We start from the raw sequence: 25,613 nt of genomic DNA, 5'->3' as shown, positions 1-25,613 counted from the left end.
AAGACTCAATGGGAATAAGTATGTGCTAATTATATAGTTATATCATTAGGCCACAGAGGTATTCACATAGAAATTTGTATTTACTGCACAAATTGTGGTGTTAACACACACAAACACAAAAACACAAGCAAAGACAAATAAATGCGTTTAATGCCACAACTTTCTTAGAAAACTGAACTCATGGGTTATGAAGAGGATATTCTAGTTTTTGTTTATTTAAATCAGTGCCACTGAGTTATAAAACATGAATTTATTTGCTTTGGTACTAGATAGTCTATGGCTACAGCAAATATAGAGGGATTGAAAAAAATGCCAACCCCTCTTCTAAATATTTCTTCTGTTAATGTCACTGTAAATTTCAATGTCATATTCCTGTACATTGCTGCCCTTAATCTGACAGTGTCAGTGGGATCTATCTTCATTTTCTCACTCTTTTCATAATCTAATCCTCAGCTCTAACATGCAATTAGTGCCCTCTTCGCCCTCTGCATACCAAGCAGGCTGATTGCTACAGCTTTCACTGTGCAATCCGTTTAGCAATGCAGCTCGTAATGAATATGTACATTTTGAGGACCTCAGCGAGGAGGGTCACAGGCAATCAACCTTGAATTCAATTACGTGAGTCAAGGTTAATGACTCGGCACAGTGGTCAGAGGCATTCAGAATACTGCAGATTAAATCAGCCTGTCAGAACTGACAATGTAGAAAGGACTGAATTACTTGTGTGAGAAACAGGGAATCATGTGAAGATAAAATGGTGTCAGTCTTCAACGAAGATTACATGGAGTTCTCTGTGGCAAATCTGATTGTAAATCTCCCCTAGACCCATAATATGATTAGGCTACATAAAGGCATGTCTAGGTTGTAATGTAGAGTCTGCTAATAAGGCTATCTGAACTCCACCTTCACTCGGTACCTTCAGCTTTCCCTCAGCATTTACATCTTCATAGGAATGTTCAGCATGGAATACTGAATTGTTTGTCTTGTCCATTACATAGGTTTACTATAGATAAGAAAAATATTTCATTAAAAATGATGAACTTTTCCTCTCAATGGTATTTTAGAGACATTTCAAAACTTCAGAAAGAAACAAAATAGAACCATTTTTATTGTCTGCAATTTAAATTTGGGAAAAACATTTCTAGCAAGATCTCTAGCCTTGCCCCAACAAACTGTGTTTGTCCCCTGATGTGGGTAAATGCAGCTTGTAAGATACTTTAGTACTGGTGCTGTAAAAAGAAGTAAACAAATGAATGAGCTCAAATCAAGTAATTTGCATCTAAGTAGATGCTCAGTGCAATTGGGATGGGGAGGACTTATAGGAACCTAGGGCATTGACAGACATGCAGGCCTCTGCTCTACCTCATGGCACTTTACATAAAACACCATGAGCTACACTGCCTCCCCCACCCCCAACTCAACAGACATTCACTTGTTGGGTTAGTGGGGGGAAATCAAGCTCCACTTTGGAGCCAATCAAGCTTGAGGAGCCTGAGTGCAGCCTCTTTCCCCTAACCCCATTCCCCTCCCAGCTCCAATGCTGTCTGCAGGAAGGAAGAGCAGAGAAGGGAGGGGGAGCAAGTTGAAGTCTGGGGTTCCCATGGCCTGAGCTGGAGGAGGGGCTGAGGGGTAGCTGTAAGGCCAGGGGGCTTCAATCCACTTGCCCCCCCTTCAGCTCAGGCTGGGCAAACCCCAGTCTGCAACTCTCCCCCTCCCCTCCTTCTTCTCCCTCCCTTCCTGAAGACAGCCCTGGGGAAGGGCAGGGCAGGGCTGGGTTGCATCAGCTCAGGCCCCATCTCAAGAAATATTGACCCTAGGGAACAGATGTTCCCTAAGGTGCTCCAAAGTGGAGCACCTTCATCTGATCCTTCATTTGGTGAGAGTTAATTTGTCACATGATCAGCGACTTCTAAAGCACTGTGCAGCCATGCTTGTGTGTCATGGCACAACTATAGAGCAATCTCAGGCAGCTGACTGTGCAACAAATGTAACTTTTGTCTGTGCCCCTAAAAAGAACAGAACATCCCTTCACATGGGCAAATGGTTATGCATAGTCACAAGAAAACTAAAGAACAGAGCCAGCATGTTTTACTAACCTGCGCAGTAGTACTAGTGTCTTATGGGCAAGTACTCCTGCAAGATTCATATAAGAATAATAATACCAAGGCTCTTGGCAGTAGATCTCATATAATTCCACAATTAGTTTCATAGTTTCATAGATAGTAGGGTCGGAAGGGACCTGAGCAGATCATTAAGTCCGACCCCCTGCCATGGCAGGAAAGAGTACTGGGGTCAAACAACCCCAGCAAGGTGATTGTCAAGCCTTGTCTTAAAGACCCCCAGGGTAGGAGCCAGCACCACTTCGCTTGGAAGTTGGTTCCAGATCCTAGCTGCCCTGACCGTGAAGTAGTGCCTCCTAATGTCTAATCTGAATCTACCCTCTGCCAGCTTGTGACCGTTATTTCTAGTCACTCCTGGTAGCGCTTGGGGGAACAGAGACTCCCCCAATGCCTGCTGGTCCCTTCTGACTAGTTTGTAACAGGCCACTAGATCCCCCCTCAGCCTTCTCTTGTGGAGGCTGAACAGGTTCAGGTCCTGTAGCCCGTCCTCATTGGGCCTGCCCTGCTGCCCCCTGATCATGAGGGTGGCCCTCCTCTGGACCCTCTCCATGCTGTCCACATCCCTCTTGAAGTGCGGCGCCCAGAACTGGACGCAGTACTCCAACTGCGGCCTGACCAGTGCCACATAGAGGGGGAGGACCACCTCCTTGGACCTGCTTGAGATGCATCTGTGGATGTAATGCAAGGTGCAGTTGGCCTTCCTGACTGCATCCCCACACTGCCAGTCCATGTTCATCTTGGCATCAATGATGACTCCAAGATCCTTTTCTGCCTCTGCGCTGACGAGAAGGGAGTTCCCCAGCCTGTACGTATGGTGCTGGTTCTTCCTCCCCAGGTGCATCACTTTGCACTTGTCTGTGTTGAAACCCATCCTATTCTTGTCTGCCCACCCTTGTAACCTGTCTAGATCTGATTGTAGCCTATTCCTTCCTTCTAACATGTCCACATCCCCCCACACCTTAGTGTCATCAGCACATTTGAACAGGGTGCTTTTAACCCCTTGTCCAAGTCACTGATGAAGACGTTGAACTGTGCAGGCCTGAGGACCGAGCCCTGCAGAACCCCACTGCCCACATCCCTCCAAGTCGAAAATGACCCATCCACTACCACTCTCTGGCTGTGGCCCTCCAGCCAGTTGGTGACCCATTTGACTGTATAGGTGTCGACACCACAGTTCCCCAGCTTCTTAATGCGAATGGGGTGAGAGACAGTGTCAAAGGCCACCAGGTTGGTCTGACAGGACCTGCCTCTAATGAACCTGTGGTGGTTGCCCCTGCTGGCCCCTCATGGACATGTGCCAGAATAATTCTCTCAAAAAGCTTACCCAGGATTGAGGTAAGACTAACTGGCCTATAGTTCTCCGGGTCCTCCTTCCTCCCTTTTTTGAAGATGGGAACCACATTGGCCCTCTTCCAGTCCTCTGGCACCACACCAGAGCACCACGAGTGCCAGGGGTCCTGCAATGACCTCAGCTAATTCCCCCAGCACTCTGGGGTGGAGATTGTCCAGACCAGCTGATTTAAATACATCCAGTCCTTCCAGAAGTTCCCTGACTAGATCCTCCCTGACCCTTGGCCTAGGTGTGCCTCCCTTGGGGCCTGAGGGGGTGCCGGTGGGGGGGGCTAATCTGGTCTCTGCTCAGGAAAATGGAGGCAAAGAAGTTGTTAAATAGGTTAGCTTTGTTGTCTGGTGTGACGACGAAATTCCCTAGGAGGCCCCATGTTACCTGGTATCTTCTTTTTGCCCCCTATGTATTTAAAAAAGGACTTCTTGTTGTTCTTGATCCGGGAAGCTAGTCCCAGTTCCATCTCTGCTTTGGCCTCCCTGACTGCCCCCCTGCATCCCCGAGCAACCGCAGTATAATCCTCCCAGGTGATGGCCCCTCCCTTCCATTGGGTGTACGCCTCCCTTTTAGCTAGAAGACATTCCCAGATGCTTTTGGTGAGCTATGGGGGCTTTTGTGCCCTCCTGCTCCCTTTGATCTGTATTGGGATTACCTCCCTTTGGGTTTGGAGGATCGTCTCCTTAAGCAGCAACAACTCTTCCTTGACACCTGGCTCCCCTCCCCTCCGGGACCTCAGTGCTTCCCGGACTATTCTCCTTAGCTCATTGAAGTCCACCCTCCTGAAATCTAGGGCTGCTGCCTTGCTGCAGGCCTTTGCCAGCTTGTGCTGGATGGTGAATTCCAGCAGGCGATGATCACTGTCGCCCAGGTGGTTGAGCACCCACAGCCCCCTCATCAGGTGTCCCCTGGTGGGGCTGTGCACCTCCTGGGTTAGATGGAGGTCCTGCATTTGGGCTAGGAACCTACTGAGTGGTCAGACTTGGCTGACTGTTCTTCCCAGCAGGTGTCTGGAAAGTTCAGGTCACCCATGATGACCACGTCCTTTGACCTAACTACCTCCGTGAGCTGACTTAAGAATTCCTGGTCTAGCTCTTCCCCTTCGTTGGGTGGTCTGTAGTAGTCCACCACCATTAAGTCTCTTTCCCCTTGACTGCCTTGTATTCTAACCCAGAGGACTTCCGTGTGCCCCTCCTCTGACTCTGTGCTACCTGGTGAGGATGTGTCTTCCTCCTTAATGTAGAGCGCCACACCCCCGCCTTTCCTCCCTGTCCTGTCCCTCCTATACAGCCTATAGCCCTTGATATTCACCGCCCAGTCATGTGTTGGGTCCTACCATGTTTCAGTAAGCCCCACTATGTCTGGGTTGGTGCCAGCTAGCAGGAGGGTATGTTCCTCCTGCTTGTTTCCCATACTACAAGCGTTTGTGTAGAGGCATTTGAGGCCTCCTGTGGATGTGTGCACTGGCCCCTTAATCACAGCATTGCCCTGGTCCCTGTTGCTTACCTGTATATATGTTCCGCTCATCGGTCTAGGCTGGACTGTACTTGTGAATGCTGCTTGGTTTAGCGGTCCAAGGCTTCCTCCTCCCTCATCTCCCCCTTCCCCCAGCGAGCCTAGTTTAAAGCCCACCGGAGGAGATCCGCCAACCTAGAAGAGAATGCATGCTTAGCTGTAGGGGAAATGTGGAGCCCATCTCACCCGAGCATGTCTGTCATCATGATGTATGGGTTGTCAAGGAAGCCAAAGCCCGCCTCAAGACACCATTCTCGAAGCTGCCAGTCGGTCTCTGGGATGCACATCTCATGCTGTGTTCCACGTCTTCTCACTGGTAGAACAGAGAGAATACCACCTGTGCACCTATCTCCTTCAGCATGCCTCCCAGAGCGTGGTAGTCCGCCATGAGGTGATCAGGGCTTCTCCTGGCTACATCATTAGTACCCACAAGGATTAGGACCATGGGGTAGTAATCGGTGGGCTGGATCATGGCCTGGATCATCCCCTTCATGTCCTGAATCTTTGCTCCTGGTAGGCAGTAGACCTCGCATCTCGAGGGGTCCTGGTGACAGATGGGGCCCTCTGTGCCTCTCAGGATGGAGTCACCTATAACAATCACTCGACGCTTTCTCCTCCGGGACTGCTTAGCTCCTTCAGCCTGCTTGGATCGTGGAGAGCATGGAGTTGCCTCCTCTCTAGTTGCCACCTCTCCCTCCTTCGCCTCCAGTGTTGCCAGGGCCTTGTACCTGTTCTCCAGCCGGATGGAGGAACTGGTACTGCCGTGTTACGAGCAACCCTGGTTCTGGAGGTGACCGTCTGCCACTCTGAAGTGGAGGGCACTTCCTGAGGTGCTTCTTCCTTGGGTGTGTGGCCCTGCAGGGAAAGGAAATAGCTGTCAGTTTCTTCCTCCACCTTCCTGATTCCCCTCAACCTGCTAACCTCCTCCTGGAGTTCCTTCACCTGCACCTCCAGGGCCCTAAGGCGGGTGCCTGCAGGACAGGTGTGGGGGTCCCCTATCCCTGCCCCCCCAGGCCTTGCTGGGCAACCTCCGCAGGCCAGGGGGTGGAGGGGATGCCAGCTCCCCCATGGGCTCTGTCTGGGTGGAAGCCTCAGACAAGCCCCGGGTAGGCTGCTTCCCCCGGGCAGGGGCCCTGGCAGCACTCTGCATCAACACCATTATAGGAGTTGCTGCTTGTTTTTAGCTTAGTGCAGTGCCTTCACCCTGCCCTAGTAGGAGTCTCCCTCCTGGACCTTCCTGCTCGACCGCTGGCGCGAACGCCGATGCGAACGCCAGCGTGCTCTTACAGAGTGCCCTCTGTTCGTGCGGTTCGGAAGCACTCCCTCCCGGCTCACTTAAGAGGGATCCGGGGGGCTTCCCCTCCAGTTCTGGCTCAGCTGCGTCTGGTCCTTCTGCCCACTTACCTTAGGGGGATCAGCTGCTGCTGCCCCCACTGCTGGCTCCGCTGCTGCTGTGTCCGCCTCGGGTCTGGTAAGGGGGCACATGTGCATGCGGGACACGTGTGCCTGGATCCCTCCTCTCCCCGCTGCTCCTGGCTCCCAAGGTCAGTAATATGTTTCTCATTTTGGAGATGGGAAAACTGAATTGTAGAGAAGTAAAGTAGACTACCTAAGTTCATCCAGCAAACAAGTGGCAGAGCTAGGAAAAGACCCTTCTCTTGAGTCCTAGACAAGTACTTAAGCTACCATGTACTCCTGATCTAAAGAGAAACTAGATTAGTATGTGATTTTTTTAGAGTAAATTTACAGTTTACATTAAAATAATGTGTAGTTATTTTTAAGATTTTTTTTGCAACTCCTAAAATAAATATATTTTTAGTTATGCTTCAAATGTAATGATACATTCTGAAAAGCTTAAAATAGGCTTGAAGTTAGTGCTTTAACAGTTGACTGCAAACACTTTTATTACATGTTTCCATAACTATAAAGTCTAAATTGTACTCCTGGTGAAATCATGATGGTTTACAGTCCTCTCCATGGGAGCAGGGTAACAAAAGTCAGTTTCTTCTTTGTGTGAATCATGAGCTTGGCTGTGCAGATTTCTAAAAATACTCAGACTTCTTATCACTGTTCAACTAATAGAAGTAGGTTTCATAAAACACTCTTTCTGATATCCTCCTCTGTGCAGGTCATTTCATAGCAGCTAATAAAGAAAGTTCTTGCTCACAAAAACGTATGCATCCCTAATTCAGTTAGTCTGTAAGGTGCATCTCTACCCTGCCTTCCCTTGACTTCAGACTAACATGGCTAACTACCTCTCTCTCTCATTCTGCTTATAGATTTCACTATGTACCATTGACTGAAAGTACTGCATCTCATTCTAGTAGCCAGTTGCAGAATGTCTTCCTTAGCAGTTCTGTAACAAAGGCTAGCATTAGAATACTTTTTGGAAATCTGGCTTCACAGATAAAAAATCTGAAAGTTCAGTGTTGAATGGTGTTGAACAGTAGACCAAAGAAAGAAAACATTTTCCCAGAATGTCCCGTATCCAGTGTGGGATGTAACTTCTGCTGTGTCATAAACTCCTACTCAGTTTAATTTGCTTAAATACAAAATCAGGCAGTCATGGCTGGCACAGTTTGTGGCATGCATGTCATTGACAGGTAGGTACATAAAAGCCTGGCTGTCTAGTTATGTCACTTAAACTGTCATACCACAGCCAAGGAACAGTTGAGTAAAATGCTGCTACTTCCTTGATGTGTCTGCCAAAAAAGGCTTCAATGCTTTCTCCTGTTCTTGAATAAAAATTTTCATTTTGTTGTATCACATAGAGGGTTAAAGTTAACTCTCATGTCATGATAATGGATTTACGTTATGGCTGAATTCAACCCAGGACTTCAAAGGAAATCACACTCGTTTTGGTTACCCTCTTTGCCTGAGATTTAAATAACAATGCAGTTCTCTTTGGACTATAGATCTGATGAGGAATATTTACAGCTTTCATGAAATTTCAATTCTGGATTGAGCAAAGTGGAAACACTGTAGCCTTTAAGTAAATATACATAGCATATTTGGGAGGAATCCTGTCTCAGCGGCAATTCTCATATCAACGTCCTTTGGGTCAGGATTGTGCCCAGTGGTTCTTAAATACATTGAGACTTATATATTGGAAGATAGTAGGTATGAAAATATGGTAGGCAAGGGAAGATGCCTGGTTAGTGTAAAGCAGCATAGTCAATGAAGCCCTCAGTGTATGCTAGCTTAGAATCCACCCCATGACACATGTATATCTGACTTGTTTTGCAAAGATGCTGAGCACCCAGCAACTCCTATTTTCTCTAATGAGAGGTTCTGGGTACTCAGCATGTTTGAAAGGTCTGACCACTTATTTAGATCCCTTAGGCATTGCCCACTTTCTAAAATTTCTCCAATATTTGTGTACAACACATTTATTTGTTATTTTATAGTATTATTATGGTATTATCTTTAGTAAAGTCATTACAAACAAAAATCCTGTCGCAGTTTAGAAACAGTCAGCTGCATTACATGGGCAGTTTTGCCCCCCTCCCTTACTGAAATCTGGGTTGTATTAACACTCTAATGGCTCTTTGTTATGGATTGACATGATGTATCCTGTCGAAAAGCTACTTATCAGCTTAGAAGGTTTATGATGTACTATGTCAAAGCTCCACTTATTAAAATCTCCATACTTGAGATTGATTTTTTTGTCTTCTTTAATAGACATGTTTGAGACATTTGTGGGCCTTACCTCCTTTCAGAAACGCCGTATATAGTGAAACGAGCACTAAGAACCATCTCAAGTAAGTACTTTCCTTTTTTAAGCAAATACTCAAAGTATCCCCACAAGGTTTATAGTACAATTTTGAATGACCTTTACTTAAAGACCTGAGGATGAATTCTCATCTTATTTACAGTGGTAGAAACCCTGTGTCACTCAAGGACTTCAGTGAAGGCAATCTGAATTTCCACTATTATAATAGGCATCAGCATTGAGCCCCTCCACCATTACATGCCCACATTTTGTGGTATCTTAAGTGATTGCTTCTGACAAGGTTTGCTATTTTAAAAGAGAACAGTCTATAGAATACAAAACTATATTAAGATAATGTGAGGCTCTTAATTACATTTACAAAAGCAGAGGAATTCAGTGTTTGTTCTTTCAGGTTTTTTCCAGTCATTTTTTTCAGAAATTTGCACTGTCTAGTCACATGCATACTCTTCAAATATAAAATATTTGAACTGGAGGCAAATATATCCAGGGAATAGTCAATATCTCTGATCAAAATGAGACTATGAGTTCTCATTTGGGTCATCTAAGTCTTTGCTATATGGCTGTGTGCTAAATAAGGTGTTATTTAGTAGTGTAGACAAATTAAAAACATAAATAACATTCAACTGTCTAAATCTTTTCAATAAAAACAAAATTATGAGTTTTCTGTATGTAAAACAGTATCACTTGGTATGAAAAATCTTTTACATATGATTTATACTATTATTAAATATGGGACAATTTTTAGAACCAAATCTGTAACTGTAATTTTGGTAGCATTTGCCTTGCATTCAACACAAATTTATACTGAATATATTTTTCAAAATGCCTTATTAGTACCCACTTTATTGCTAGCTTTTAAAAATAGAAAATTATTTCTTTTTAAAAATATTATTTGGGGGAGAGGTTGTGTTTGGTTTTTTTACATTTCTCTCTTAGTGTGAGAAAAACCTGGGAAGGGCAAATGGATACTGTCAACTCACAGGACAACGCTAGAACTGGATTTAGGGAAGTGTAATAATTGCTTGTAGTCTGCAAACAAGCTCCACATTTGAAACATATAAAAGGAATTGTTGTTTTTCAGTATGAACAGGAAATAAATGTTTCCCCTCCTATGGTAAATATTTATTTGATCTGTCAGCTGACTTTGACAGCTGAGACACCAGGAAATATACACAGTGTCCTGTAATCAGATTAAAAACCCGTCAGATCCACTTCAATGATGATTGCCCACTTCCTTGTTGGTACACACTGTAATTTAGTATTGTGTGTAGTCCCATCAATGAGTGGAGACACCAGCTACATGGGAGAGGAAGCTAGAACTCTAAAGAATGTTTATCAACTGTTAGACTATCTCCCCCTCACCCAGAAACAAAGAGAAAATGTCTGCTATTTTTCAGTGTTTGAGTGATTGGATTAGTTAATTTTTCTGATACAATAATCCCATTTGCTTTCAAGAGGCTTTCTCATTCACAGACAACTCAGGAAAGCAAAAGGATCACAGATGGATGGTGGCAGGATCCCTTACTCAAAGTTAACATAAAGACTATGCCTTGATTATGTGTTCTGTGTCTGATTCTTGCATGCTGACAGCATGAAAATTGAATTTCACTACCTAGAATCACTCCTGTGGGAGCAGAGGGAGACAATACGAAATTATACTGCCTCCAGAGACACCCAGGAGCATGGTGTGCTGCAGGCATAGCTGCACCTGTTAGGAGATGTAGTCTGTTGTGCTTCCTCAGAAACAGTTCAGAATGTGCCTCAGTCAAACTACGGCATGTTTTTATACAAGTGTATTGCGAGATTTGGTGGGGTAAATGGAAAAAAAGCTAATGAAAAGGGTTCCAATTTAGTCCAAATCTTATAATTAGGTGTCTACCAAACTTGAGGCAGCTGCCCGCTGGTTTGGTGTGCAGATCAAGGGGCTGGTAGCCAATTTTACAGGCTGAGTGCAGCAGGCCGCACAACATCTCTGCTTGGGTGAGGGCTCCACCTCTTGTTGCTGATTGGCTGCAAGGGCTATCTGTCATGCAGCTCCACCCCTGCTGTTGATTGGTGGAGGGGGCAGAGCCCACCTTCCCTTTTCTCTCCCCGGCAGGCTGTGTAACTGGCCCGCAATGGCCATGAGGACTGCTGGCTTCCCAGAAGGACAAGCATTTAATTTTTGGTAAGGTTTTTTTTCATGGAGCCCACCAAAAGTGTGAAGCCCATGCTTTTTTTGCAGAGCCTGCTCAAAATTGTGGTTTTGATAGGTCCCTACTCATCACCTAAATTTGGTTGTTGTTGTGATCCCTTGTGCAAAACCCACACACAGGAGTGATTTCATGATGGAATTATAATAAGGGTATAAGAGGATCAGAATTTATTCCTCAATGGGTAGTTATCAATGGCTTAATGTCAGGCATCATTCATTGGTTGGCAGCCAGTATCAAGTGGAATGCCCCAAAGATCAATCCTAAGGCCAGTTTTTTTCAATATCTTTATTAACAATATGGAAGATGGGACAGATTGCACTCTTAACAAGTTCACGGGTGATACCAAGTTGTGGGGCATAGTAGATACATTGGAAGGCAGGGTTAGGATTCAGAGTGACCTAGACAACTTGGAGGGTTTGGCCAAAAGAAATCTCATGAGGTTCAACAAGAACAAGTGCAAAGTCTGCACTTAGGATGGAAGAATCCCATGTACCAGTACAGGCTGGAGACTGACTGGCTAAGTAGCAGCTCTGCAGAAAAGGACCTGGGAGTCACAGTGGACAATAAGATGGATATAAGCCAGGAGTGTGCCCTCATTGCCAAGAAGGCTAACAGCATACTGGATTGCATTAGTAGGATCATTGCCAACAGATCTAAGGAAGTATTTATTCCACTCTATTCTACACTGGTGAGGCCACATTTGGAATACTATGTCCAATTTTGGGACCACCACTATAGAAAGGATGTGGACATGTTGGAAAGAGTCCAGTAGAGGGCAACAAAAATGGTTTGGGGCCTGGGGCAAATGACTTAAGAGGAGAGGTTGAGGAAACTGGGCTTATTTAGTCTGCTGAAGAGAAGACAGAGAAGATTTTATAGCAGCCATTAACTACCTGAAGGGTGGTCCCAAAAAGGATGGAGCTAGACTGTTGTCAGTGGTGACAGATGACAGAACAAGGAGCAATGGTCTCAAGTTGCAGCAAGGAAGATTTAGGTTGGATATTAGGAAAAACTGTCTCACTAGGAAAGTGGTGAAGCACTGGAACAGGTTACCACCTAGGGAGGTGGTAGAATCTCCATCCTTCAAGGTTTTTAAGGTCCAGCCGACAAAGCCCTTGGCTGCAATGATATAGTTGGGAAAGGTCTTGCTTTGAGCATGGGGTTGAAATAGATGACTTCCTGAGGTCCCTCACAACCCTAATTTTCTATAATTCCATGATTTCTCAGCTGATTCAACCTGCACTGCTTGCTCACTCCTGTTCTTCCCACAGTAGTAGGGAGTGTTTAGTACAGTCCTCTGAGCCTGTCTGTGCCCCAGAAGTATGTGGAGTTTAGGGCCATTAAATTCATCCTGTGGAATTAGGCTGATGCAAGTCTCTGCTTCTTTTTCCAAATTTTCTAGACCCCAAGCCTTGTGCAACAGGGCTTTCTTTTGACTTTTTGAGTGTTCAAGGCTGTTGGAAGTTTCTAAATTTCTGGGCCTAATGAATGATATATATTAATTATCTCCTACCAGAAATAGTAAAAAGAGAGATGATAAAACAAAACTATATTAATAATATAAACCTCTTATGCTACCAAGGAACCGTAGCAACAGTATGGAAAAGTTTCAGTGTTCATCTCTCATTATGAATTAAACATTCAGAAAAACAGCTCTCATGAGCAATGGGAAAGCACAGTAAGTGCTTTTGCTCATTCCTAAAACTTTGAGACAGACTTAAACTTTCAGTATGTTAAGTTTAATATATGTAAAAGACACTATGGTCTATGACCCATGACAAGAAATATTTTCCTTCTAAAATGGTGTGGATAAATTATCTTGACAGGAACATGTCAATACTTAACAGGTACAGGGGTTATGCAGTGTACAGTACTGGAATACAAAGCAAGGATCCAATGAAGAATCATATGGTAGAATATTGGCATGGTAGTCTTAACCAGAAATAAGAAGTACAGTGAAGGAAAGCAATATTTTCTTTGTAGTGCAGGATCTGCAAATATCATGCAAAGGAGGTAGAGCATGATGCAAATCTAGTGAAACAAGTACATTTTGGTTGATCTTGAGTTTTATGGTAAGGTTGCAAATGCTATGCAGCCAAGTACTGTAAATATAAGTGGAAGAATGCAGGCAACCATAGAACACAGTGCTGTGATATTCATGAGGAATACGAACTAGAAAATATTTCTGCTAACAAATATGAAGCAAAGAATGACGACACTGGCCAGCCGTTGGCTTGCAGTGCATCATTCTGTAGTGCTAAGATCTGAGTTCAGGAACAAGCATAGACCCTCATTACTTGAGAGCCAGATGGGGTGAGAAATCTTTTACACATTTCTCAGTGATTTTGGGGTAAATTCTTATTAACTAACATAAAGTGCCACTGGTTGTGCTCCTTCAGAGAAGACTTTTGAAGGATGGAGTAAAAGAAGCCAAGGAGAAACTCCTGAGGATACTTCTCAAAAATATGACAAGAAAAGAAAAAAAGGATAATATTTAAAAAGAAGATTCTGGCAACACAAAATATTAGATCAGAAGTCGAATGGGAAGAAACTAGGAAAACACTTATGCGTATGCTTAGCTAAGCATCTAAGTAGCTCCATGTTGAGTTACCACCAAAGAGCACTCAACTAATATCAGCATTTTATTCAGACAGTAGCATGATTAAATTTTAAGTGTATTGGCAGCCGGAATGAGATTCTAAGAAGTAAAATTTCCAATTAGGGAACAGAAACATACCTGTATGAGACCTTTACAAGTAAATTAACACAGCATGAGCTGGAATTGCAAATAATCTGAATGAATTATCTCAGACTATATACAGAGAAAGATTTCAGACTGATCTCAGAGATGAACTGGAAGAAAACTTACTACGTGTTTGCCATACATACCAGTGTTTTTCAGATTCCCAGAGCTACATATTTTAAATACCGTGAACATACCATTTGTATATATTTGTTTGTAGGCTTAAATGAACAAGCAGAAATCCATAAATGCATCATCCTGATCTTTAGCCAACTTGAATTTTCTTTCTACATACAGGCTCCTTAATTATCAGTTTGGGAACCTGGTAGCTTGAGATTGGACATTAACAACAAATTGAAATCTGCAAGTGATTGGCAGTGCAACAAGTGGAAAATATCAAACTTACATTTGATTGAATTGTATAACTGTTCTAGACATAGGCTCATTAAGAAAGCCCAACTCAGTTTTGACCCTTCACATACATATGCAAGACAGTCATATGTGATAATTAGTATCTGTGGGTACCAAGTATTTTAACTGTCTCATTTAGCTATGGGAAATCATTGCCAGCCATCACCCTATTAAAATTATAGAGATTTCACAAAATCCATTGCAGGAGTCCAAGTTAATTAACTGCAAATTCAAAGAGTATAGCAAAAATACAATATTCTGTTTGGAGAACATATGGAGTTCTTACTTCAGTGAACAAAAGAATAGCAACAGAAATAGTACTAAATGCCTTTTCCTGTGTAAATAGTTAGGGCCACATGCTACCATTGACCTAGTAGTAAGAGCCCATTAATATTCATATTTTATTCAGACAGTAGCTTGCTTACTAAATTCTAAAATAATGTTTTTGAATAAGCATGTTGAAAATTGCCCTCAAACAGCCCATTCTAGTGCTCTCAGGATTCTTTATCCATAATGACAAATTCAGCTACTTCAGGAATGTTATGTTCTCCCATACATGCTTTGAACCTGTCATTTTGAAGTAGTCCTTCACCCTGAACACGGGTTTCCTAATGTGGATGCTGTCATGAGGCTTAAAAAATGCCTCAATGTCATTTTTACAGTTAAAAATTACTAATACATATACACATTTGACAAGTGCAGAAGAAAGTTTAGAAGTTGTCACCTGGATTAATTCTACTGTCAGCATGGAAGTGGCTGTTAAGGAGCAATTTTCCAATCTTCTTCATAAGAAGTCATGAATCACAATGTCTGAGCTGCTTATAGGTAGTGATGATACTATGGGAGAAACTGGGGCCTAGAGAAATCTTTTTTAAGGACTGTAGTAAACGTTGCTAGGACAGGAGGGGCTGCCTTGAATATGGTGTTACATGAAGAAAAACAGCTGAATTGCTATTAATTTCTGAGAAGTTAAACCAAGGACCAAAGCTTCATATTGGAGAACAGGTCCTCCCTAAGGACTTTGTTCCTGACGTCTCAAGTCCAAGTCATCTAAAGGGTTTGATGCTGAGTATCAGGATTGCCAGTTCTTAGGACCTTGCTGTGAGCCTTGTGATACTTGATGTTTTCAGTAAATGTTCACCTCCCAGAACTGTGTGAGTAAGAGTGAATCTCAAGTGTCTTTTTACTACTATGATTTTGAAAAAATCCTGAAAACATCACCCATGTGTTTTCTAAAGATTCAGGAGCCAGAAGGCTATAAACAGAACCCAACACATGTTCTTTTTAAAGTTAGTCTTGTGATATTTTAAGTCATGGTTTTTCATAGCTTGATGTTGGCAATAATTCAATCAGAGTCTGCAAGAAAGACAGAGTCATATCACAGTGGGTAATAGGGCTCTGTGAGGTAGACTAAAGACTATGGAGCATGATTTATGGTTAATGAGATTGATCTTTGGAGACTGAAACTGCTCTGAAGACTGAACCATAGAATGGCCATGTCATGGTGAAGCTGACTCAAAGGTCAATGATCCTGAGGATCCGAACTCTGAGTAATTGCTTAAACTGTTGGTATTATTCTGAGGCAGCTTGCTGGGAGTGGAGAAGTGGTAGGGCCTAAGGAAGGTGTCTTACAATATCATCGCTATTACTACCAGTGAGGTAATGAGGCCTCAAATATAGTGAAGCCTGATGGCAGAAGCCACTTCTTGTCATCTATGATTTTCTAGGGTTGTTTTCAGGATTATCTGATTAGAAGCACTTACTTAAAATTAGAGTAATTAGATTATTGAACATTAGAGCCAAATAGAATGCTGTTAGAATAAATTAACTACCTGAGCGATGGGGTAATCAATCAGTGCAGACTTTTAATTGGTCTGATGAGTTTTTTTATCAGAATCATAAGATCACATTTCAGGTCTAATCTGAATTTCCTCAAAGTATATTTAGGCATAAAAAAAATCCTGCAGCTCCCACAGAAACTTTCCTTTAAATTGATTGCATAGATTATTTTTAATTGCATAAAATCATTAATATCTGTTGTCAGATAATGATAGCAGCAAACCATTGGTAATTTTCAGAACAACAGGTAATTTGTTTCCTGTTTTGAAACCATTGCCTATACTTATCTGCTTCATTTATTTCAGAATGAAATAATTGCAGGAGTGGGCAGAAGAGAGTGCTTGTAATGAGTTCCCAGTAAAAGCAAATAGATTGTCTTTTTCCTGCTGTACTTGAAATATACTGTAATTGGCTTTCAGTGAAAGCAAGTACAGTGAGCATTAGAGAAAACAAGGAAAACGATCCTACTCTGCTATAATATATATAAGGTTATACACAATTTGTTAGTCTATGAAGCTAATAATTCCCTATTAGGAATGTTAAATAAATAAGTGATCTTCAAAACGATTCAATTGGCTTTCCTCTCAAGATGTTGGTGACAGTCTTAGCCTTGTGAGGTGCATATGGCAAACAAGTCGTGTGGGTTAAAAACAAATGCTCCTGTAAACATCTAGTCACACATGCTGCGCTTGCTCGACATGCAGAACTTCCATTTATGTCAGTTGCTGGAGAGGAAACTCCAGAAATATCAAAGCCAACCCACTGCAGCTTTCAAATACATGGAAGCACAGCTCAAGTCCTGGCAGGCCCAGCATGTGTGATCGGACGCCCTTGGTTTGAACAAGTCATTTTATTTCTCTGTGCCTCAGTTTCCTGATCTGAAAAATGCAGGTGCTGCTATGTTTCTACGGATGAGGGGGTTGGTGAGGAGTGGATAATTAATCTTTTCCATCCAGAGAGCAATGCCCTTACACAAATCAGTATGTTATGCTTCATGTTCCTTTTGAGGCAGATAAAATGAGTGCTGAGTGTAGATTTGCAGATTAATTTTTTTAAAAACAGAGAAACTGAAGAACATTTCTGCTTATCATTGACAAAGACGCCCTATGGACTTGTCCTACAGACTTGTTCTTCTCTCTGCTGCCCAGATAAATAAACCTTTCTTCCCCAGATCAGACGCTGTCATCCTGCCTGCTTGCCACCCCTTGGCTGAGAATTGGCTGTAGACCTATGGTGTTACTATATTGATTTTAAGTCTACCCCACATTTTCAGATTCAGTTTTAGGGAAAACCAGCATCGTCCCTGAATAGTAGTCAGTCACTGCTATTGTCTTTACAAAATCTCACAGGAAAACCAAATAACCAAAGAAAGGACCAAAGGATTAAATGTACTAAAAATACTAAAATAAAGACTTCACTGAAAATAATTTCTGGTTATTGCTAATGCATGCATACAAAATACTGCAAGTACAAGAGCCAGGACTATAGGAAGCTCAATTATAGGTCAGTTCTGCATACAGTCAAGTGCATTTTTATGAGTCTTCTGGAGGAAAAAATAGATTCATAATTAGAACAATACAGTATCTTTGTAGCTGTAAAGCACTTTGGGATTTCTCAGGCAGAAGTGTACTACGCACATCTATAAGTTATATTGTTGTTATACTACCTTTCAGGATTTACTTTCTTTTGGATATGCAGCCTAACATTCGATTGAGGTAGACAGGAGTTAAACATGTATAGAGAGGAGGAGAATAGACCTCTTACAACATTGAATTAAAATCTGAACAATTGACAGCTCACTTTTTTTAACATTTCAGTTTTTAAAACTTTGTTGATAGTTAGTACTTAACTTGTATTTTAGTAAATTACAATGCAATATTTTAATGGAGGCGTATGTGGCTGATAATATATCAATATCCACACATATTTTTAAAATCTTTAAGGCTTTCTAATTTTGTTAATACTTTAGTTCAGAATAGATATACAATTAAATCTACTGAGGTAGAATGATATTTAGGATCCAGTATTCTAAAACAGAGAACATTATATAAGCAAAATTGTTTACTGTGGTATGCTCAAGGTCCTATCACAACAGCTCAATGATATACACCCTATTTTTGAAGTACATACTGATATAATGACGATACCAGCTCAATATAATGATTACAATGTGACATGGAAAAAAGCAATCTATGTGCTAACAGACTGGTATTTAAGCAAAATAATGTATTTAATACATTTAAGCAAAAACATTTAAGTGAAAGAAATTATCACAGTTCTATATGATTCACTGCAATGTATTCTGTCATTTCATAGTATTTTTCATGCCTTCAGGCACCTCTGTTTCATTCCATAATGCTGTGTTTTCCAAGATGTTCTTAAAACACTATGATGATATATTTGTCAATCATGTGCAAAATAATGAAACCTCTGCAGTGCACACTGACTTGATTCAAACTAGCACCAAAGGAGCCATTATGTATTGTGTCAATCTGCTGTATTCCTTTTGTTCCAATCATTTTCGTTCTAATCCAGGCTAGGAAGCTTTGAAGCTATGCCTACTCCTCATCCCAGTTTTGCACACTTCTAAACAACCTTGAAGCTTTGCAACATGGACTGCAACCCAGCAAGGCTGGGGTCACAGAATGAAGTTTTGAGTCTTCTTAAGCACGCTTTTGTTTTAAAATAATTATAGTTTTAAAATGGTTGTGTAGTTTTATTCATACTTACACATAAATACTTACACTTGAAAGTTGTCTCAGTGGTAAGAAAAGCAAAGACATTTTGCAGGTGAACCATAGCAGGAAGGCACATTGTTTACCTGAGGTACAGTACGGAACTATTTCAGATAGTCTTCCCGTTCCGTACTATAGGGATCTGCCAGCTTCTACTGACTTAACCTGGGAAGTGCTCATTCGAGCTGTAGTGTGTGTGGCATGGTCTCAGTCACTGGCTATTTGAAGATGAAGTTTAGTAACATAAAACTGTAGAGCCTCCAGAAGTAGATGACAATCTGACTGCATTCTGTTGGTCTGTATAGGGAATTAGGACAGTCAGTGCTAATCTGAATTATGAAAATATTAGGGAAGAAGTGAGTCCATGATTTCCTTTTTTCATTCTAGGCTTTACCTTGATCTCATTGACTGATCAACCAGATCCGTATCAGGCCTATTAGGCTGAACAATGTAGAAATACAGTTCTTCTAGTCTAGGGTTTGTTTGTGGACATATTTTTAGTTTTGGGCTGCTTGCTTCCTAGAGAATAGGATCCTGATCTTACAAATGTTTACACACCTGAGTAACTCCAGTGCTTTCAGTGGAACTACTTAATCCAGCAAGGATTTTACTTCCAGGGAGAATGGGGCCTCAGCCTTTTCAAAACTAATTTTCTTCATAAAGCATGGTACATTTTTAAGTATACGCAAGCTTTTCTGAAACGAAACACTGAAAGTTAAATAAAGCTTTCAAAAGGATTTATCAGGTAAATGTTATGGATTGCTGTGATTTAATTTATGAGATTAGTTTGACTTTCAATTACCAGGCTTCACACTGAATCACTTTATATTTTGAGCTCTGTAACTAGCACTTCTTACACTCGATCTTTCATTTAGAGAAGGATTATCAATAATTAGACACTGTGGCCTTATTGATCAACTAATCAATATCCACATTAATCATCAGCAGTCTAAAAACAATTCACTCTTTGCATTAAAAGGAATTGGTGCAATCAAATTAGCATCCTTTCCTACACACTGAACACAGTCTGAGCTTTTAAACTTAGAGGGAATTTTTGAATGGGTTATTTCAGAAATAGGAAGTGTCTTTTCTACCTTTAGGAGCATCGATTCAGATGTTATCATTATGGTCGCATCCAGATGAGCACGGTTGTATCTACAGTGCCACATACCACACATTAAGCCATTCTCTGCACTGCAAGGGAGCAGCATGGGGGAGGGGGGCGGGGTTGGGATTTGACCCCTGGATATCTAGGGGTCGAAAAACCCCTTCCAAAAAAAAAAAAAAAAAAAAAAAAGTGAAGCAGTGCATGTAAGGACAGTGCATGCTGCTCAGAACTGGAGCCTAGCCAGCTGGAGCCTTGCTCTGTTTGTCGGCCAGGCTCCAAGCAGCAAGATCATCACTGCCGTAGTCCCAGGAGGCCCCCAGGACTCCAGATAAAGCTGCTGTGGCCAGCCCAGTGCTGGCCCCAGCCTCCCCTACCACACCCAGGATAACCTGCAGTGTGCCAGAGGGCATGTGGTGTAGGTGTTCCTGGGGGACAACTCGCAGCAGCACAACGTGTCCCACTACTAGTTGTCCCTGGGGAACCCAACATCCACACTCATGTGGACACGACCTCTGTCTTAATTTCCCATCGTTTATTTGCCACAAACAATTCTTTCTTGCTTACAAAAGGTGCTAAATAGAGATTGTGAATCTCCAAGGATTCCACATTACCCCAAAAAATATAGCAAACAACTGGTAATGTCTTAGAGGCAAAAGTACATATGTATATGGATGTAAGTTTCCTTACTTACACTTGGTTCATTTAGAGGAATCTCGCCTTTTAATTTATTTATTTTAGAATAAAACCACGTATCATGTAAGGCAAAGTCTGAAGCTGGTAGAAGTAATAGAAAAGCAATAAATATTAATATAAAATCAAGTGGTAAAGGAAATAAAAATGCCAAGGAAAACAATGATACAGTCTCTTTTGAAACTCACTTCTTTCCATGGAATGATGTGCTTGTGGCATAACTTTAATCCTACTTATATTCTTCCTTTTCACTGTACAAACATATTTGCTCACATATGTACTCATTAAAATGTCATGGGTATAAATTGCTAGTGTCTATAGACACGTGCAGATTCTACTTTCACCACTTGGAAAGTCTGGAAATAAAACACAGTAGAAACTGGAGAAAGGCAAAAGGTGCAACTTCAATTGAATGAACTCTGACTTTATTGTTACTTAGCCTCCTGTAAACGCTGCACAAGATTCAAGGCATCCTACAATATGCCCTGGCGGCTGTCAAGTTGTGACCTTGCATCCCTATATTAGAAGGGAACTGTTTCCATATCTGTACTCAATAGAAAAGCTTGGCTATACACTGTATATTATCTTCCCATGACCTTTAGTGTTCCTGTTCCTAAATCCAAATTTGGGGAAGACAGTCATTTGGGTGAAGAACTTAAAAGTTTATATTTGGAAGGATGTTTAAAACAATATAAAATTTTGGAGGAGAATTAAAATGACTGTCCCAGGGAGACACGTACAAGTAAACACTTACCTGCGACAGGAGGCACGGAGCAGCAGAGGCACCAGGGAGAACCTGTGTGGCTTATCAGCCACTTGTTTATACAGCTATGGCCAGCTGGCGTCAGCTCCAGACGGCAGCTGGTGAGAATAAAAATGGCGGCCGACGCCACAGAGGGGGAAGGAGGAAGAGAGGAAACAGAGAGAGAGAGAGGACCCTGGCCAGACCCGGGAAGGGAAGAAACCCAGTGGGCCACTGGGAGCCGGAGCCTGGAAGGCATCAGGAGGCAGGGACCCTGGACCTGAACAAGGATCCAGGAGCAGATGGGAGGCTCAGCAGGATCCCAGATGGGAGAGGCAGAGTGACGAGGGTGAGCGGTGACCCATGCCAGTGGGAGGGACTCCAAGAGGAACCCCGGAGTGGCTGCAATCGAGGTGGGTATTGACACCCTTCCTAGCCAGGTCAGTGGCAGAGGGTGAAGAGCTCCAAGGGTGTGGGAGGATTTAAAAGGCACCCAGAGTTAATATAGCAGGGCGGGAGCCTGGTGTAGTTTAGCCTAGGACCAGGCTCGGGCATAGGGTCACTAGGGCAACCAGTTTCCTTTGTTTTTCCCTGGTTGTGAAGGGGCTAAGGAGGGGATGGCCTTGTGAGCTACCCCATGTATCGGGGCCGAGGGGAGCGCCTTGGCTGTTTTTCTTTTTTTGTTTCCCTGAGACAAGAGGCAAGAGGGAAGGAGGAAGGTGGAGTGGAGACAGAGCCGAGAAGGTGGATTTCACATTGTCAGGCAGTCACTCCAGGCAGCCAATGGAAGGAACACAACTCCACAGATGGGCTGAGACCAACAAAGATCAATTGCACACAAGGGGGAGTGAGGCCAGGGTGTAGGGGAGGCGGAGCCCCGTGGAAGACCACTGGGTGAACCACGGGCCACCGAGTGTATCTGACGGCCATCCCCAACCACTGAGTAACCAGCAAGTCATGGCAGGCGAGAGCAGGGAAAGCAAGTTGTGGAAGGGACACCTGCTCAGTCAAAAAGGCAAGCCTGGAGAATGCCCAATGTTCATCTCACGGGCAAAGGCTGCCCGAGAGTGGATAGTCAAAGCTCGACGGCCACAATGACAGATAAAGTTTCCACACAGGACCATAAAGAGAACCTGTTCATATAAATTACAGACAAGCTGCTTTGTTATTGGAATTAAGACCATGGATCAAAAATGACCCAAGTGTAACCATCTGAGTGGATTGAAACAACAAGTATGTATTGCTTTTTTAAGTATCAATGCTTATTTAGGAGAAAAGATGACTTTCCTGCCATTGCCACTTTAAGGACAGAATTATGAGGATAGAGACATGGGAGTTCTTTGTCAACAGGATGTCTAGGACCCTGAACTGACAGTTTGAAAACCAGGGTTGTAGTCCATTTTAGTCTGAAATGAGGAAGAAGGTAAAACAGGGTGGCCTTTAGATACTGATTCAAAGTCCAGCAACCTACTTCTGTGGCCAACTACCTACTTTATCAGATAGAATTTGAATAGAAACCAGACCCTAAATTGCCGTTTGCAACTTTACTTAGTGTAGCACACCCATAGTGATACCGTGCTGTAATCAAATTTATGGGGAAACTTTGTACCAGAAACTTCTTTTATAAAGCAGTAAAATAGTTGAGGAAAACTATAAAATTGTCCCTGTGTTAAACTGCATCTTAGACTTATTACTTTAGTCAACTGTTACTTCAAATTAGAGAAAACCATAATGGCTGTGATTTATAGAAGTTATGTGCTGTGTCCTGAAGCTTCACACAAGAGCCATAACAGTAATTAAAGTAGGTATAGTTAGTGTAAAAAATCACATGTAAACTGAAAAATGAAGCATACATTGAATTTTACCAGTGTAGCTATGCCACTGCTTGCTTCCGTCCCAGGATAATAAACTTTTGTTGGTGTCAAGAGTTGGTATGTGAAGCTGTGCAAAGGAAGCCATTTGGAGGGAAAAATAAGTTGCTTGTACCAAACCCAGAGTAGAGCCTTATATTCCTGAGGACTTTCTGCTGACACCTTTTCTGTTATCTCTTAACATTCAGTGTTCCTTGCCTTTTTAGACTTGATAGACTGAAGGCACTCCTTGCCAGTTAAATACCAGCTCTTAGTTTTCACTCTTTTTTGACTACAGCAAAATAATAGAGCAATTCTTCTGTCTAAAGAACCCAGAAAGACCACAGCAGAGCAGAATGTTGCTAACACTATAGATTCCTATTTGAAATCTCTGGCTTTATCCTGTGAATCATGTCTGCACACCTAACAGTGTTAACATTGCATGGCACTCCATGGCACCCTTGAAAGGTCCCCTGGTGGAGAATCAATGCTCCATATGCACACCCATACCAAACACTCCTCTAACAGAAGAGCTAAACAGTCTTTCCAATATTTTCTCTTCCTATGCTCTGGAGATTCACTAATGCAGTTGGTAGGCCAGGTAGAACTCACATTTAAACTTATGGGTATGTAGTCTGATTTAGAAGTGCAAAATAAGGTCCTAGCAATGGAATAACTATGAAATCACAATGGTTTTTATTATTATCATGAATATTCCATGGATCCTAGAACTTCTTGTTTTCTTGCTTTTTTGAGTGCTTTAGAAACATTAATTACCTGACAATTATCACCTAAATACCTAGGTTCAGAAAATTATGCTTGTATCACAGCTATAATGATCCTCTGTACCTAAAAGAAAACAATTATGTTGAAGCTACAGGTAGAGTGTGATGATTGATTATAATTACTTATACTGTAATTATTTTAGCTTTCACCCTCATTAGCTGTTGTTACCTTTTTTTTTCAAATGGGAGAGCAGGTATGTACAGCTGTCTTGACAACTGATGTTGCTGCTGTTTTTGGGAAAGTTGATAGGAATTACTGAGGAACGGGAGATGTAGCTTCCACCTTCTGGAAATTGAGTACATCACCTCTTTTGGATTATTTATTTTATAACGGCTTTTATTATTTTGTATACCAACTAACTTCTTCCCTCTCCCCCACACACCAAGAAATGATAGAAAAATCAAGAACTTAATTGCGACACGGTTATAGTTCACCAAAACAAAGGGGGCATCCAGATCTGGTTTAGTAAAGAATTCCATTGTCTACTCATCCAAGGGAATTTCTGCGGAGGAGGATTTGGTCAACAAGTCTTGTGTGTTTTGTTTTGTTTTTTACTATCACACATTCTGGGTGCAATAACATACACTGTTCTAGAGCTGAAAATCTTCCTGCCCTAAAATCTCTCACCAAATTCACCTGCTTGTGTTCACCAATGGGAGTATCAGAATTCATATCTGTCTCTCAGTGTCTCCAACAACGTAATGCATTTGTATGAGGGAGAAAAAGAGCATTTTCTTTCATTTTGCTTTTTTGAAAGACTTTATCTAGACACTTTTTGTTTTTTATTTAAAAAAATTACGATGATGGGTTTGGCAGAAGTGCTGGGTATCTTCTGACTCTTTTATTTCTATTTGCAAAATCAAAGCTGTGTGAACATATGTATATTTACTTCTTTGGCCTGGAGCTGGTCAAAATATCAGCTGTTCCCAAAAAAATTTCAATAAACTGTATTTTCCCTTTAAAATATGAGGCATTGACACGTTTTGACCTGTTTTGCTTTGCTAATATGCAACCTAATACAAAACATATTAAAATCAATGGAAGTGATTTAATTGGTCAATGGTCACACCTTCACTGACTAATATGAGACCCCATCTTGCACAGCTGCATCCTTTCAAGGACCCTTCTTAAAGTCACTTGAGTTACTTATCTTAATAGGAAGGTCTGATTACATGAATAAGGATTTGCAGCCATAAGTTGATTTCTATTTGAAAGGAAACAAACCACTAAGAGTGAAATCCTGACCATAATGAAGTCAATGTCAAAACTCACCATTGATTTCAATGAAGCCAGGATTTCACTATAAGTACTTATTTGCCTGCACAAAGAATGCAAACTGGAGAGTTCTGAGGGACCATTATTTTTACATTACCTTGGATATACACTTGTTTGTTGTAGCAACATTTGTCCCATTGAAAGTATTTTGCAAATAACTTTCTTCAGACTAACAGAGTGCATTAGTTTGACTACTAAAGTTTAACAGTACTTTACAATTCGATTGTAAGGTGACTTAGATATACTTTGTCTTCAGCTGCCCTCTCTTGAATCAATTTATATTTAAAATAATGCATGTCTATCTTTTCCTTTAACCCCCTTCCCATTTATTCAGATTGCTTGAAAAACCTTTAATTCTATTTTAAATATTACCTAGATTACACTGGATTTATTTAATATGGAGTGGAGCATCTCATTTAGTTTATATTTACCATTATTCATCCATAAAAACACTTAATCTAATCTGATGTGTGTATATAGGTGATTACTGGGAAAACAAACTATCCAGTAATTTATTGTAACTTATTGT

The sequence above is a fragment of the Crocodylus siamensis genome, chromosome 6 (assembly GCF_052110815.1).
Source record: "Crocodylus siamensis isolate JL-2025a chromosome 6, ASM5211081v1, whole genome shotgun sequence".
Taxonomy (NCBI): Eukaryota; Metazoa; Chordata; order Crocodylia; family Crocodylidae; genus Crocodylus; species Crocodylus siamensis.
The sequence above is the reverse complement of the archived record's forward strand: the minus strand, read 5'-3'. Positions refer to the sequence as shown.